This window comes from Vicugna pacos, chromosome 11 (genome assembly GCF_048564905.1).
Source record: "Vicugna pacos chromosome 11, VicPac4, whole genome shotgun sequence".
NCBI lineage: Eukaryota > Metazoa > Chordata > Mammalia > Artiodactyla > Camelidae > Vicugna > Vicugna pacos.
The window spans coordinates 68,397,966-68,415,391 of record NC_132997.1 but is presented as its reverse complement, the minus strand read 5'-3'; the positions used below and the strand labels follow the sequence as shown (position 1 = coordinate 68,415,391).

Below are 17,426 nucleotides of genomic sequence, written 5' to 3'. Positions count from 1 at the left end.
TGATGAACGAGGGCTAGAAGGACAGGTGGTAAGGAAAGGCACTAGTTAAGGGCCTCTTTACATGCGATTGACTCTTTTAATCAATTATCAGTGACCTTTTGTGGGAGCCTTCGGTTTGTTTTCTCTTGATGTGATGATTCCGGCTGCCTCGTTGGAGGGCCAAGAATTTGAAGCAAAGAGTCCGTTGGAATGGTCTGAGCTTGAGCTGTTAGGACTTGTGCTGGTTTGGTGGAGACATGAGAGAGAGCAGGAGTATCTGATGACTCAGAATGGGGCCTCGTAGAGCTGGCAGGAGGTGAAGGGGAGGACAGATTGCGTACCAGGGAGGCGCGAGAGTGATTCCACTTCTTAATCATATGACATATGGATAGACATCGCTGTTCATTGCATCCCAGCGTCTCTTCCCGTGCTCAGTTTGCTCACAATCTTCCGAAAGAGAAGGAGTTGTGACTTGGGGCTTTGGCTTTCTGTCGCCTTCTTCCCTCATTTCCAGCCTTCGGGCACATGGCAGTCTTCCTCCATAGCCTCTCCCCAGGGCTGCCGTTCTCGTCCACCGCCGCAGCCCCCAGTGGTCCAAGTGGTACGGGGACCGTTGCGAACTCCCCTGCAAGCCCCTTTCCTCGCAGTCTCTTCTCCACCTGACCCGGGGCTTGTCTTTTCCAGTGACTCTGCACACACCCACCTCTCCTGACCCACCTGGCCCTGTGGCCTTTTTCGGATCACAGCCTGTGACTCACCTGTTTGCGTCTCTCCTTTTTTTACACACATCTAGAAATTCATGTGCTCCGGGCACTTGCCGGATGCTGCCTTCTCTCTGCCCGCCTCAGTGTGGAACGACTTCATGTTTCGTCTACTTCACCATCACTCTGTGCTTCCACACAGAGAAGGCAGAGAGCCAGGAAGAGAGGTTCTTCACAGGTTAATGGGATTTTACAGGGGCCTTTTTTTTTAATCATTCTAAGTGCGATTGGGATAGCAGCTCTGAATTTGAAAGCACTACATTGTGAGTTTTCTTCTTTTGCCAAAGCACATTTTGACCACCTTCTTTTAAAACCAGGTGACGTTTATGTCCTGAGGCTAGTCAAGGACATACTGCTTTAGTAAGGATTTTATAATGTCAAAGGAAAACAATGTAAAAAAAGGTAGAGCCTAGTTACATGAGAATCAAGTCGTTTGATGTATTAAAATTTAATACGATTTGTTACAGGAAGAGAGAATTGCCTCATCTTTAATACTTGTTGTTTTGAATGACATGGGGCTGCTTTTAGAACATTCGCCAGAGAGAAATGAACTAAGCATGTGTCTGTTTTGACAAGGTTCTTATTATCAAATAGGAATCCCCTAACCTGACCTCAGCTTAGGTAGATCATGTGTTTTCTACAGGCTTTGCCTGTCAGTGTTGCTCCTCATCTTTTCAGTCATTGATGAAGACATCAGAGAAAGCTGACTCCTGGTTTCTTTGGACAGATGGAGGCTGAGTTGATATGAAGTTGGGGAATTTTGATCCTCTGCCAAATTAATATTTATAAGCATCGTGTTGGCCTCAGTCTGTGCCAACCAATGTGATTTAGACTGGAGACTAAATACCTGCTCCATGTGGACATGGTATCAACTGTATTGATGCCCAGCCAGTGTCCCACCAAGGTGACAGAAGTCTCTTGGCTTCTGTAATCTCAAGGGCTCCAGGGATGTGACTCAGTTTTGATAGCCCTCCAGTGACAGGCTCTGAAATGCTACAAACTCCTGGGCAAGCTGCTGAATTCTGCCCACCTGCTGGTGAATGCAGGCGGCATCTAGTTCTCAGCTGGGCCAGGAGTATTTCCGGAGGGCGTCATCCTTGCCAGAGTTCCATTGTCAGATGGTGGCTGTGCCGCCTGTATGCTTCCCACACCGCCCTGACTGGGGCAGGGCTTTTGAGCAGTTGTGGAACTGGGCCGTGTGAGCAGCCAGCCAAGACCACTAAGAAGGAAAGCAACATGGCAAGGGTCACATTGTCTGTGATTCACTAGGCAATTAATTTTTTCAATTTCAATAAATATTTCCTGGAACCTGCGACTTGTTAGGCACGTTCTAGGTGCTGGGAATCCAGCAGTCAGTAAGGGAGGCAAGATTCCCTCCCTCATGAAGCTTACAGCTTTGTGGTGAAGATAAACAATAAACAAATACATTAATACATGTGACAACTTCAAACAGTGGTAAGTGTGCTCTGAGGAAAATTAAACAGCCTAATTTAATAGAGAGTTGCTAGAGGTTGGCGGGGCTGGGGACATTGTAAATTGTTATGGTGTGGAAGAGCGTTCTTAGAAAGAGACGTTTGATCTGAGATCTGAAGGACAAGAAGGAGCCAGCTTTGTAAAGAGGATAAGGGTGGTCGTGGTGCATTCTAGGCCAAAAAGAGCAAGTGCAAAGGCCCTGAGGCAGAAGTGAGCTTGGCATGTTTAGAGAACAGAAAAAAAGGTATAGGAAGCTGCTTCACTATGACTGAGGGGAAGAGTGGTAAGAAGTGACAGAAGATTTGAAGGGGGGGTCATTCAAGGCTTTGTGTGTTTTAAGGAGGATATATGGTATTCTCAGGGCAATGGAGAGACTGGAGAAACCATTGGAGAGTGTTAAGCAGGGGAGTGATGTAGTCTGATAAATAGTGCTGCCTTCCATTCAATTTTACATTTATAGTCCAGTCTAAAAAGCCCTCCAAAATGTGGTGCTGTGCCTTCTATGAGAATGCTGTTGAGGATCCATCAGTCCTACTACTGGGCATATACCCCAGGAGAACTCTTACTTGAAAAGTTACACACACCCCAATGTTCATAGCAGCACTATTTACAATAGCCAAGACATGGAAGCAACCTAAACGTCCACCGACAGATGACTGGATAAAGAAGTTGTATATGTATATGTGTGTGTGTGTGTGTGTGTGTGTGTGTGTGTATGTATTTTTTAAATTAAAAAAAGACTGCTATTGATATGCTAGTCTTACATCACCCAGTTTTTCCTATGAGGGATCGAAGAGACACCGTAGTGGTTAAAAGTTGCTCTGTCTGAATTCCAGCCTTAAGTGGAATTTGTAGGGATTCTGAAGCCAGTGTGCTACAGGCAGGGTTTAAACACATGTGTGACCTTTGCTGAGTCATTAACTTCTGGTGCCTCTGTTTCCCCATCTGTAAAGTGGCACTGATCATTTTAGCACTTCCGTGGGTCATTGCAGAGGAAATTAAATGAATGGTGCCCAGGAGTATGGTAAGCACTATGTAAGTGTTCACTCTGATTACTATTAGGAAAAATTGTCTGGCTTTAGCCCGATTGGTTTGTCTTTACCCTATGGACTATACAAATTAGGTAACTGCCTGGGTTTCCCTTTATAGTCTATGTCTAGATTTTTTTTTTTTTGGCCGGTGGAGGTAATTAGGTTTATTTGTTTGTTTTTAGTGGAGGTACTGGGGATTGAACCCAGGACCTTGTGCATGCTAGGCATACACTTTACTACTGAGCTATACCCTCCCGCCATGTCTAGAAATTTTAAGGCCAACTTTTGTGTTCCTCATAGGAGGTGGATTGGTTTTATCTGTGTTAACATTCCCCTCGTTCCATTTCATAGCTTTGCCTTAGTCTTTCCTTTCTATATCTTAACCTTTTACAATATAATGTTCCAGATGTGTTGTAGGTACTTTATATATATATTTCGTAAAAATGAGGTAGACCGTACACAACTTTGCAATTTAATTTTTTCACATACTGTAACTATGGATCTGGAACAACTCTCCTTGTAGGTAATTATACTTCAGCCAATTGTGTGTAAATGAGAATAACTAATGTATAACTAATGTAACTAATCTCAGTCAATTCAGCCAGAAATGTTACTGTCTTTATTTTTACCAGTTGTAACAGTAATACTTGTTGATACTCTTCCCTTTATTTTTATGTATATATATATATATTTTTTTTTTATTGAAGTATAGTCAGTTTACAATGTTGTGTCAATTTCTGGTGTACAGCACAATGCTTCAGTCATACATGAACATACATATATTCGTTTTCATATTCTTTTTCACCATAAGTTACTACAAGATATCAAATATAGTTCCCTGCGCTATACAGTATGAACTTGTTGTTTATCTATTCTATATATATCAGTTTGTATCTGCAAATCTTTAACTCCCAGTTTATCCCCTCCCACCCCCCTGCCTTCTCCATAACCACACGTTTGTTCTCCATGAGAGTCTGTTTCTGTTTTGCAAATAAGTTTGTCCTTTTTTTTTTAGATTCCACATGTAAGTGAGATATCATATGGTATGTTTCTCTTTCTGGCTTATTTCACTTAGAATGACAATCTCCAGGTCCATCCATGTTGCTGCAAATGGCACTGTTTTATTCTTTTTTTTAATGGCTGAGTAGTATTCTATTGTATAAATGTACCACAACTTCTTTATCCAGTCATTTGTCGATGGACATTTAGGTTGTTTCCATGAATAGACTTTATTTTTTGGAGCAGTTTTAGGTTTACAAAAAAACTGAAGAGAACGTATAGAATTTTTATACACTCTTTCTCTGGTTTGCCACGGTTTCCCCTGTTATAAACAACTGGCATTGGTGTGGTCTGTTTGATACAGTTGATGAACCAGTATTGATACATTATTATTATGATTATGACTAACTAAAGTTCCTAGCTTCCATTAGGCCTCGCGAGTCTCTCATTGTGTTTTTAATTTGCATATCTCTGATTACAAATAAAGTTGAGCATCTTTTCACATATTTATTGGCCACTGGATTTCCATTTGGGTGGATTGCCTGTCCAGGTCCTTTTTATTGGATTGTCCCATTAATCAAATTGATTAATAGGAATTTCTTCTACATTCTCAATAGGAACTGTTTGTAGGTTATATATGTTGCAGATACAGTCTTCCACTTTCTGTCTTCTTTTTACTCTTTGAGTAATATCTTTTGATGAGCACAAGTGATTAATTTTTAATAACAGTCAAATGTATCAGTGCTCTTCTGCTTTATGATGAGGGCTCTTAGAGTTCTTCTTTAGAAGTCTTCCCCTACCTCCAGCTCATGAAGATGTGGTCTTCTTAAAGCTTAATCGTTTTGCCTTTCATAGCTTGTTGTGTAACACACCTGAAATTGATTTTTGTAAATGGTGTGAGGCTGGGAGCTGTGGGTTTCTTCATTAATTTTGTTGGACACTCAAATGTATATAGTGTTTATTTCATCATGTATTTCCTCTTGTTTCTTCTGTTTTGGAAACATCTATTATTTGAATATTTGATCTTTGAACTAATACAATAATTTTCTCATTCTTTCTCTCTAATATTTTATATCTTTGTGTATTTGTCTACTTTCTGGGGACATTTCTTCAACTGTATCTTCCAATCCTTCCATTATATTTTACATTTCCACTATCATATTTTCAATTCCAAGAGTTCTTATTTTTCCCTTTTTTATAGCCTCTATTTTTTGTTTCATTTGTGCACTTTTCTTTATCTCTCTGAAGATATTAGCTAAAGTTTTTTGAAGTTTTCCTTCCTGGCCTTGGAAGGCCCTGAGTTGTCAATGTCCTTGTTTCTTCTGAGTTCATTTCCCCATCCCTCTCCTGATTCCTTATATCCTGGCTTTTATATTAGAGGCTTTTAACCATCTGCTGAGCTTTGATTGTCTATTCATTTAAGAACAAGACGCTAAAAAGCTGATTGGGTGGAAGGGTTTGTGAATTGACCCGCTGTGTTGCTAATGAGGCACTCTGGATCCAGCAGTTTTGTTGGGTATAGTTCTTGCATCTCCCAAGTACTAGTGCCTTTTCTCTCAGTTTGGTCAGTTTCTCCAAAGATACATCTCAGTCCTTTGCCCTAAGGTTAGAAGCTTGGCTGCTAGTTCTGAGAGTCAAGTGAAGTCTGGATTTCGGGACAGGGTATTTCACCATTCAGTGTGGTTTGCATTTCATCACCTTACCTCCCCCCAGCACCCCCAGCTGTATCTGCTGTCACCAATAACATAGCGTGTAGCATTTCCACAGAATAAACAACATTTTTTATTCCATAGAAGGGGGGAGGCCAACTGTCTGCAGTAGGGGGAAGAACTTTTAAAGACTTCCTATCAATCCTATTTTTAACCACATTTGCTGCCTCTGGAAGTCCTCTGTTCCTCCATCCCCGAGTCTCTCTGTGATTCTGCAGTTGGCTTACTCTTTATTGTTTTCCTTCCCTGTTGGCTTAGATTTCAGTGTTCTCTGTTTTGCTGAGTTATGTACCATCTGTGCATTTACCTCCCAGCTTCCAATATTTGGTTCACATCTCTTGTTTGTGCTCATCCTCTCTCCTGTCCTCTTTATCTTCCTGGCTTGTTTCTTTTTTATTCCTTTACCATCAGTGGTGTTTTAGGAGACAGCAGAGATACATGTGCGTTCAATCTGTAATAAATTGATATCCGCATGTACCAGTTTATCCAGCTTTTTCCTTGCTAATAGAAACTTATTCCAGTGCTTTTGCAGTTATAAGTAATGCTAATGCGCCACTATACAAGCATACCTGAGCATTTGGGGGAGTGTTCCTATAGGACAGATTCCTCCATAAATATAGAAGTATTGGATCAGAAGTTAAGTTCATTTAAACTTTTGATAAACGAAGCCAAGTATCACTCCAGAAGAAATGAACCAGTTCAAACTTCTATCAACAGTGTGAGAGAGAACATATGTTTCTGTTAATGAATGAGTTATACATCCTCTCTGATCCTTGACTGAGTGATTTCTTTGTTGGATTTAAAACTTCTGTGTTATTTAATAATCCTGGCAGACTTTCATATTAGATCACTGAAAAACTTGACACTAAACATCGCTGTATTACAGTTCTTCAAGAAAAGAAAAAGTAGTTTGTGGATGATTTAAATTAGTTTGCCAACAGGAACAGAGCCAATACGATTACTTGGATTTTCTTTATTTCTACTGTGTTCCCGTGGCTCATAATGCTTCACCTTCCTAGGCTTCCAGAACTTTTAGCATTAGAGGAACTAAGACTGACTGGTACTAGTCTACTTTGACAAAAATCACTTTAGTGAGAACCCTCCGTTTATCTGCTTTCTGTTGCAGACTCGTTCTCCTGATCCGCCTGCTTCTGATAGGGCTGCAGCCTCATCGGATCGAGTGTTTGTGCAAAAAAGAGAGAAAATGTGTTTGTTGAGGCCTGTACAACACTGGTAATATAACTATATGGGATGGGCGGCCAAGCTTGGAGTTGAAAAGAACTCCGGATAGGGAATTAGTTTGGAGTTTGCATCCTGGCTGAGTGACCTATTACTGCGTGATCTTGGACAACACATAAGCTCTGAGCCATGTTTATAAGACAGAATAACAGTGCTTCAAAAAATTAGTCAGGAGCTTGGGTGCCAGTGACAGAAATCAAATTCCACTTGACTAAAAGCAAAAAGCTAATTCATTTATTCACTCAACAGAGAACTCCAGGGACGGAGTTTAGATGTCGCTGATTCGGATAAGATTACACAATCTCAGAAATATGTATTTCTCTACCTCTCACTCCTCTTTCCTGGGTTGACTTCATTTTAGGTGGGGTCTCTCCCAGTGGCCACCGGCAGCGCTGTGCTTCCATTCTGTGACTTAGAAATCCCATGCGGAGAACATCCTTCCCAGTCGTTCCAGCAAATGCTGCCAGGCTGACTCTCATTGGTCCAGCTTGGCCCGTAAATCTCCGAATGAATCATTGTGTCTCTCTCATGGGCCAGGCTGCTGCAGGAGCCTGGAGGTTCCCAAAGCACATGACCTGAGAATGGGTAAGATGCCCGACGGAAAACTGAGAGGCTGCTGCCCAAACGCTACGGCCTGGGTGCTGGGCAGCAATAAAAATGAGAGCTGACCGTTGCTTTCTCTGTTTTCCTCACTGCATCTGAGGCTTCAACACAGCGATAATTGTGAATAGAAAGTCCATTGTGCTATACAACAAAAGTAAGTTATTCTTTTTCCTTCATTTTATGGATACTCAACCATGACTAAGTAGTGCAGATGTACTAAAATAAATTATTGGTAGTTAATCTTTGCAAGTTCTTTTAGGCATGGCTGGGTGGTTCCCATCTTGTTCCTAAACTGCTCATGTCTCAGGCCGCAGAAGATAAAGGATAAATTCAAGGGAAGATCAATAATAACCTTTAGTGGATAACCTATATACATTTATCATCATCTTTATAGAACCTTATTTAAAATGCCTTGGCCAACGAAGTAATAATCATGATAGATCACTCTATCTTGGTATATAATGGTTCTGGTCAATTATGATGTGCACAGCTTTAAAACAGCAACACTGATCTTTCGTTTGTTTGTTTCTGTGACACCATGAACAGAAGAAGCCAGTAGGAGGCCAGGGATATCATGTTAGTCCGAAAGTGTGACAGCGTCTTCCAACTATTCCCTCTGTCCCATGGTAACCTATTTTGATATTATCCGTGAATTGATCTAAGCTTTTCTTGACTCTGTTTACACTTCAATTGGTATTGCCTCTAGAGATGTGTTCTGTAAAATTTTTATAGGTCTTATTGCTCCACTTCCTCTTGTATATTTGATATACTGCACAGGCATCACTTGTGGGATATAATATGGCTGATTTTTGTTTCTGGTTTTTTTAGGGGAGGGTGGGGAGGGTGGTAATTAGGTTTGTTTATTTATTTATTTTTAATGGAGGTACTGGGGATTGAACCCGGGACCTCGTGCATGCTAAGCATGCGCTCTACCACTGAGCTATCCCCTCGCCCTACTTGCGGGATGCAATAAAACTGCAACTTTATTTTTCATCTCCTGTTTTCTCTGTGAAACTTGTTCCTTGGGGAATCACCCTCCCCTGTCTCTGGATGAAAACCTGGACAGGTCCCCTGGCTTTGTGTTCATTCTGGGTCACTTCAAGTCACATGGTCTCGATTCAGGAATCAGAATATCTAACCCATGTAAATGATAAAAATATAGAATTTAATTTAATGGCAGTTCTTCCCTCCTCCCCGGGCAGCACCATTGTAAAGTTGGCTGTTTGTAGTGGGAGAGGGAGGCATAAGCCTTCCTTTTCCAGCCTAATGTTTCTTTTTTTCCCCACTAGCTTGCTAGAAAGGAGGGTGGGGGGTTAGGAGATGCGGGCACAGTCCTGCTTGGTGTGTGCACATGTGGACTCTTCATCCAGAAGGTGATTTCATATTGATTGATTGATTGCTCGTCTCTTCTAGGCACAACATCTGTGAGGCATGTGGTACATCCCCTCTGGCTGGTTGCTAGCTCCTCAGCCCCTGGTTCTCCTGGCTGGGGACCCTTGCCGTTACAGAACCATCTCCCCTGTTAAGAGGCCCTCTTGGGTGGGACTCTAATGGCTCCAGGCAGCTCTTTCCTCAGCAAAGTTTGTCCCTGGCCTGTGGGAAACTTTCCTGCTTGTCTGGAGTCACCGTGGGAGAGGAGGCATGTGGCTACTATTCCTGGGAGGATGCAGCTCTCCTTTGTTCCAGGGTCAAAGCCATTTGCCAGGCTCTTTTCTGATCCCCCCAGGCCTGGAGTCAGATCCCCCTCCACTGTGTTTCCAAATGCAGAGTCCCAACTAGGCCCTGGATTCCTCCACACCTTCTTTTTTCTAAGCTTGAGGTGGGATGGGGCATCCCCCATCTCTAAAGAAATTGTCTTAAAAAAAAATCCTCTTTTGAATCTCCATTCTCCCAGTTTATTTTTGTATTTTCAAAGCTGGGTGAGGAGCCCAAGAGCTATGAAATGAAATTTTTTGGGGGTGTAAATTCTAAAGATGGTCATCTGGCCCTTCACAATAGAATTTCATGCCAATTTTATTTGGGTATCTTTGCTGAAACTTTAATGTGAACATACTTGGAGTATAGTAAAAAAATATATTTGATCTTTGTCCCTAGCTACTGGCAAGGCACCCTGGGAACCCTTGGGATTTCCTGAGTGATTGGAGTGTCTTTTGTTATTTTATAAGGAGCCCCTTTGAGCTCCCCTGAGTTTATGCTAATAATTTCGGGTAGGGCTGCCTTGACGGTGTCAGGGTGGGGCTGGTCTCCAGAAAGACTGAGTGATTAGAGGGTTGGAACTTTCAGCCCTGCTCTACAGAGCTTCTGGGAGGGGAGAGAAGTGGGGCTGGAGATGGAAGTCTATAAAAACTCTTGAACTAGGCGATGCAGAGGGCTTCTAGGTTGGTGAATACATCCACTTGGTGGCTCACCCTAACTCCACAGACAGAAGCTCCCAACTCAGGATTCTTCTGGATCTCGCCCTATGTACCTATCTGGCTGTTAATCTGTATCTTTTATAATAAACCAGTAAATGTAAGTAAAGTGTTTACTTGAGTTCTGTGGGCCATTCTAGCAAAGTATTGCACCTGAGGATGGGGGTCCTGGGGACCCCAATTTCTAGCTGGTCAGTCAGAGGTATAGGTGCTCCAGGACCTGAGACTGGGGTTGGGCTGAGACTGGGATCTATTGCCAGCTTCGGGTTGACAGTGTCACAATGAGTTGACTTGTTGGATGTGCAGTGGGTAGAGGACTGTTGGGGGATTTGAGAATCAGAGAATGCTGTTTTCTGTATAAGCTGACATGATCTCTTCCAGGCTTCTGGAGTTGTCAGCAAATTCTGATATTTGTTGCAAGTCTAGGCTCACCAGATTCACTCATCATGATTTGATAATCTTCAAGCCCATTACCCTTTGATCTGTTTCTTTGCCTTTTGAAGGAACACCTTCCTTTTTAATTCCTCTTCGTGTGAAGACCCTTCGTATCTTGAGCCATCTATCTCTTGACCTTTCTGAAATTGTTATATATTTATTTTTATTTGCAAGTGAACAGAACTGCATGTAGCATTGTGGATGCCGATGTTTGGGGTCAGGGGAGTTATATTTTTCAGTTTGCTCCTCTTTCTCCTTGATGATGACCAGCAATTATATTGACTTTATGGTCATAGGAAGACAGTAGACTGTAATTTTTCAGGATGGATCAACAACTCTTACACCTTTTTCATTATATCTGAAATAACAGACCTTATTCTACATTCACAGGTATAAACACATGTAGTAAAATATTGACTCAAAAACGTAGTGTGAGATTTATAGACAAATGATACCATCTTCCTACAAGTAGCTTTAGGAAAGTTTAAGGTCAAGCTGTCATTGTTCATGATATTTTAGAGCCTCATTTTTTGAAAGCACTTTAAACTTTTAGTTCATTCTTCTGAATATCAGTAATGGCTAGTCTCCAAGAAGGTGAGTGTAATTTTTGGAAACAGCAAAAAGTCACTGGGAATCAAGTTTGATGTGTGTTACTGATCAAATTAGGTAGCGCTGTTGGCGTCAAAATAATATGTCTACAAAAATCATGAGCTTGGTGTCCTTATTAAAATGACCTGGCTTTGGAAACAATACCAAGAGTAATTTCAAAGGCTTTTTCACAGTATAATGCCATTATAAAATACCCACATTTTCTAGAGGTGATTATGTAAAAGTAAAAAGTTCAATCACCCATTCTTTCCTCGTCAAAGACTCCTTTCAAGAGGCCAAACCATACCTTGTGCTGACAGGGATGTTAGCCATTTGCTAGTCACTTTTCTGATATGTCAGTTCTCATTTTGACTCTTGTCACATCAGAGCTTCTACTTATTCTAATACTGTGCAGAATAAGCTCAACCAGATCTTGATATTTCTGGGTATAGATCATATGTTAGTTCACCATAAACTCTCTGCAGCCTAGTCATCCTTCCTCCTAACTTCTTTTGTAAGAGGGAGGTGGTCCTCTGAAAATCCTCCAAACTGCTGAGAAAAGGAGCATCTTTAGATTTCTAAGGCATCCTTTGGTGGGGAACTGTCACTGTTGTTGGGTTGCTGCCGCTGCTGCTACCCCAGGCACAGACATGGCAGTGACCCCAACTAATGAGAGCCAGCTTATTTTCAAAGCCTCACTGAACCCCATCCACAGCCCCCCACTTTGGAGGTGAGGGGGTTTGGTCCCCAAGTCCTTATTAGCACCTCTGTAGGCATGGCATCAATTCGGAAAGAAAAGTGAAACTCTGCTGTACCAAATTGTGGTACCGTGATGCTGTGGTACCGTGATGCCGAGCTGCACCAGTGCTGAAGAGCTGGTACCCAGATTTCCTTCTGAATGACTATAATGAATGTATGTGTCTATCTGAGCAGAGTGCCTGGCCTGCAGGTAAATTTTCAAAAAGTAGTGGCTTTTGTTATGATGATGATAGTCATCTGTGGAATTAAAATGTTGTGCAGTCTTTTTGCCACACCATCCTGGGTATTTCCTTTAAACACTCCATTGGTTGATCCGATGTTATTTCCCGTTAGAGGAGCCTTGTTGCCTTTCCCCAGGATGGCCGTGCTCCCTCAAAGGAATCTGACCCTTTGTACAGACCCTGCAGAGCCCACGGCCTCCTTCCCAGCCAGCTGTGAAAAGGGTTCCTGGTGGCCGTCCACCAGCCTCTGAAGCACTGCCTGTTGGCAGTGAAAGGATCTGCATTTCATCCCATAGTTCCAGATTTCATTCTTGAGTGTCTTTTGACCTGCAGGGGTTTGATTTGGTACCAGGAAGCCACACACATCTCTCCTGGAACGTTGTGTGTTGACTGTTTTCGGATCTGAGACCTTTGACCTGCTGACTACAAAAGCAACTTTTCCACAGGGAGTCACATTATCCATGGTAGAAAGCAAGGGAGAGGAAAGAGAAATAAGGCATTGAGGAGGTCTTTGTATTAATAATACTTATTTCCTCTTCTCTTTTTGTTTCTAGACTTATTTCTATCACGTGTCACAGTCACATAATTGACATGTGTATTTGATTGTCCTGTTTGTTTTTTCTTCCCCAGGAGGACTGAAAGATGCTTTTAGGAATCCTAAATCCCCTTCTTTGACTGAGATGAAGGGGGAGGCTATTTCACAATCTTTGTGGACTTTTTCTTTTTTCCTTTTTTTTTAAATAAGTAAGCCATATGGGGCTTTTACATTCAACCTCAGACCCTCCTCTGTGCCAGGCAGTGAGCTGCTCGCTGCCCCCCAACCCTGTATCTTCCCCGGACCACAGAAGTGGGATCCAAAGAGTTTATTGATTAAAAACTATTTTGGCTGATGGCCACAAATGCTAGAGATTTCTGCTTCTGCTTTGCTTTATTTCACATATTGGGAAAATTCTGCTTGTTGCTTTTTTTTTTTTTTTTACAGATTGGGCAATGTTTCTACCCAGTACAGATTGTTTGCTATGGGACTATACATTCCCAAAGGTACTGCACTTCTATCCGTTCAAAGGATGAATTAGGCCTAAAACAGTCACTGTTATGCAAGCCTGTATTACAATTGTCTAGTCTGATGCTTCTTTCAAAGCTGTTTCCACTTAGATGAATTTCTTTAATTTCCCCAGCACACACCTGCTGGTCTAGTCAGACCACTCTCTGTCCTGCATGGAAACACCCCACTCTTATTTATTGCTGCTTCTTCGCCCTGACTCATGTCTTTCCTCTCATCTGCCTTGTTCTTCATTTTCCCCTCTGTGCTTCTCCACCTGCCTTCTCAACCTCTGTGCCTCGACGTATCCTGTTTATTCTATCTGAGACACTCTTCCCATCGTCTTGCGTTGCTCCCCCTCAAACCTGTCTCTGGTATCTTTGGTTACAGGTAACATTAACTCATTAAATTGGTGGAAGGTAAAGGGGAACTTTTATGGAATGATACACAGACAGGAAGAACATGGGCCATAAATTTCCTCAGGGGAACCTGGGGTGGGAAGAGCCATCAGGCTTTCTGAGCAGCTGGAATTGGGATCTGGTAGCCAAGGGATCTAAAGCAATTAATTTCTCCATCTCACCCTCTATGTGGGCCACATGGTTGCTTGTCTGAGTCTATACCAGGGTTTCTCAGTTTTGTCATGATTGACGTTTTGGGCCGGATAATCCTCTCTCTCTCTTTTTTCCCCAGGGCTGTCCCATGTGTTGTAGTCTGATTAGCAGCATCCCTGACCTCTGTCCACTAGATGCTATAAAAAGCACACTCTGACTATGACAACAAAATATGTCTCTAGACATTGCCAAGTGTCCCTTGGGGGACCAAATTGTCCCTGGTTGTGAACCACTGGTCCACATGGAACTCCTTCCTTCCTCTCCTAGTCTCCGGCTCCTCTGTGTACGTGCATGGCAGAGAATGGCTCCCCCGCCTGGCTCTCAGCACCTCCCAGCTCCAGCCTGACACAGTCCCCATCCCCAGCTCCACAGATGCAGAACCTCAGAGTTTGGTTCAGCCTTTGGTTAGTTGCTTGGGACCAGGTGAGGCCTCCCAATTCGGTGAGCTGGACCAGGGAGGTACAGATATTATAGCACTGATGTGACTGCTGGTCCCCTCCCCCAAGGTCGGCCCTTGAATCATTCTGAATGATGGAGCAAAATTCCCTTGGAGCTGAGCTGAAATTTCTAAAAATATTTTATAAAAAACACTGCCTTCTTAAACATGGGACACTGAACATAGTTGAACAAAAATGAAACACGTGTAACTTGTGGAGATGGCAGAGTGCAGTGGTTAAGACCAGTCTTTATGACTGAGGCATTGTGCTGTACACCAGAAATTGACACAACATTGTAAACTGACTATACTTCAATAAAAATATATTTTTAAAAATCTCACTCAAAAAAAAAAAAAAGACCAGACTTTGGAGCCAGACTGTCTATTCACTTTCAGCCAGATTGCGAGCTGCAGCTTAGACAGACTGATTTCTCTTTGCCTCAGTTTCCTCATCTAGAGAGTGACAGTAAGAACAGTAACACTAAGAACAACAGTAATAATAATACTTGTGTCCCCAGGCACTGTCCTCATTATGTTAGTTAAATTAACTTACTAATTCTCACAACTGAGTTGAAACCTTTGTTCAGAAATCCTGAGGACCAGGTGTTTTCATCATGGTATGTAGAGCTTATACTTGTAACCCTCCCACAGGGTCTGGCGGGGAGCACCCTGTGATGATTCTGCAATGAAACACTTAAGAATATTCCACTCAGAAAGATAAGTAAAAACTATGAATGTTTAGGTCTCCCCACAAAAACGAGTGCACTGCCAATGTATGGAAAGATTTTGGTGTTCAGAGCTTTTTGGAATTGTACGCTTGTATATTTATCTCCGTTTTATAGATGAGGAAACTGAGGTTCAGAGAGACTTAGTAACTTGACCAAGGTTACAGAGCTAAACGCACAGAAGCTGAGATCTGAACTCAGGCAACTTGATGCCAAAGACCTGTTTGTTGACCATGGGGTTATAATACTTTATACAGCAGAGGGCCGTTGTATTAAATGAGTGAACACAAATGGAAAAAAAAAAAGCTAGGAGCTGGTGCAGCACGTAGTGAATGTTATTTAAGCATTCGTTATTATTGTGATTTTTCTTCACTCTAAGGGGCCACTGAGATTTATTATCATAATGGTCAACGGTGCAGTGATGTATTCAGAGTTCACTAAAGCAGTTCTTCCCAACCTCTCTCATGGTGCCAAGCCTCAAAAATCGTGCTCTTTCTCAGCTACATTGGGGTAAACCATGAGACTCTTCTTGGTCTGGGCTCTGGCCCACCAGAGGCTCTGCCCAGCTGGGGGACCCTGTTATGGACTGAATGTTTGTGTCCCCCTCAAATTCGTATGTGGAAGCCTTCATCATCTTGGCCATTTGGAGATGGAGCTTCTAAGGAAGTCATTAATGTTAAATAAAGTTGTAAAGGTGGGACCCTGTTCTGATAGGATTAGCGTCCTTGTAAGAAGAGACAGCGGAGAGCTCCTCCCACCTCTCTACTTCTGGCCCCGTACCCACCTCCTCTGCCCCCCACACTTGCCAACGAAAGGCCTCGTGAGGACACAGCAAGAACATGGCCATCTGCAGGCCAGGAGGAAAGCTCTCACCAGAAACCACATTTGTCAGAACCTTGATCATGGGCTTCTAGCCTCCAGAACTATGGGGAATGAATGTCTTGTTTAAGCTGCCCAGTCACTGGGGTTTTGTTATGTAGTCTGAGCTGACTGATACAGATCTGTCTCTCACCTGTAGCCCTGTGCAGCAGTTGGGAAGCTCTGAATTGAGACATGTTGATGTATTTCCTTCTACACAAAATGTCCCCAAGTTGTTGAGTTTTCTGGGTCTTTTTTTTTTCCCTTTCTTTTTCTTTCTTTCTTTCTTTTTTTTTTTTTTCTCTTGATCTATTCTATTGCCATTAGACTCAACAGTGATCTTGCACTTGGTTACAGATTTGCCTGTGATATCTTTTTCCCTCACACTGTGGTTACAGATCATCACTGGTGGGCTTGAAACCCATAAAATTAAACTTGTTAGTATAGAATACACAGTAAAATTACACTGGCTTTTGGAAGGTAGACTTCAGCTATTCATCAGTCTTTTTGGCTGTGTTCTTAATTGGTTGTGTTCTTGAGAAATGAGAAACCAAGTCAATTAAGTTTGCATTATTTGACATTCCTTCCTAAGTGAGGAGTATGGCTTTAAGACATGAATGGCTAATTGCAGATAGAACTGTACTTTTCAATCTTATAGGTGATGGATTATTTTGTAGAAATTTTTTACATTTTATTTTTTATTCTCAGTTTAAGATCCTAAAACTATTCAGTATAAATCAAGCTTTTATTTATTTTTCTCCTGAAACTATTAGGTAACTCATTCTTCTCCTAACCCCCAGCAGAGACAGTTTTGTCATTGTCAGCCTTCCCTCAAGAAGTTTATCAAAGAAAAGGGAATGGTATCCCTGTGTGAATCTAAAATGCCATGAGAAAGAGCATCACGTCTCATTCTGTTTTGTACAGTTGTCCTGAGGTGGACCTCCTCATTCTCTGTTGTTTACTCATCAAATATTGCATCACTTTGTAAGAGGAACGCAATGTTGAAAATTTCAGTGAGACACCATGTTGGAATCAATTTCTTTATGTTATACACAACACACTCATTCACTTTTATAGGGGGGAAAAAGACACAAAACAGCCTTAAAATATGATTGTAAGTGTCCTCTTTCCACAAGTAGATTTCTTGCTTTCAGCCTGTTGAGAAGGAAAGAAGTGAGGGGTAACCTTTAATCCATGTATAAGAGAGTGGCCCCAAAGCAGAGCCCTCTCATGTATTCCAGGAGGATAATCTCTTGACAAGTTTGAACAAAGGTCAAACATAAGCATGACAAAGATATAAAATGGCAAATGTCCACTCTGTCAAACATATAAAAAGCTAATATGAGTCAGTGTTGGATGGAAGAAAGGGAAACAGTAAGAATACACTTAGTAGCTACTATATAAAAGTGGTTTGATTATTAAGACAGGTGTAAGAATTTCAAGAAGTTCAGAAAATACAGGAAGAGATAATTCATCTGTTTCTGTTTTTTACGGGAGGTACTGGGGATTAAACTAGGACCTCGTGCATGCTAAGCACGTGCTCTAC

At 42.0% G+C, this 17,426-nt stretch overlaps 1 protein-coding gene across 5 annotated transcripts in view; it reads left to right on the top strand.

Annotated features, from left to right (window-relative positions):
- The window catches only part of SLC16A12 (solute carrier family 16 member 12), an 83,158-nt gene that overhangs the window by 22,362 nt on the left and 43,370 nt on the right, over nucleotides 1-17,426 (top strand). The window contains exons 2-3 of one of the 5 annotated variants that reach the window (XM_072971577.1): nucleotides 7,079-7,185; nucleotides 7,553-7,948. The exons of 2 other annotated variants lie outside the window; for them this stretch is intronic. The gene's annotated coding sequence lies outside the window, so the exon portion shown is untranslated. Of the gene's footprint in view, nucleotides 1-7,078; nucleotides 7,186-7,552; nucleotides 7,949-10,028; nucleotides 10,306-17,426 lie in introns of those variants that run through there. 2 more of the 5 variants (XM_072971578.1, XM_006211069.4) reach the window with 2 other exon arrangements.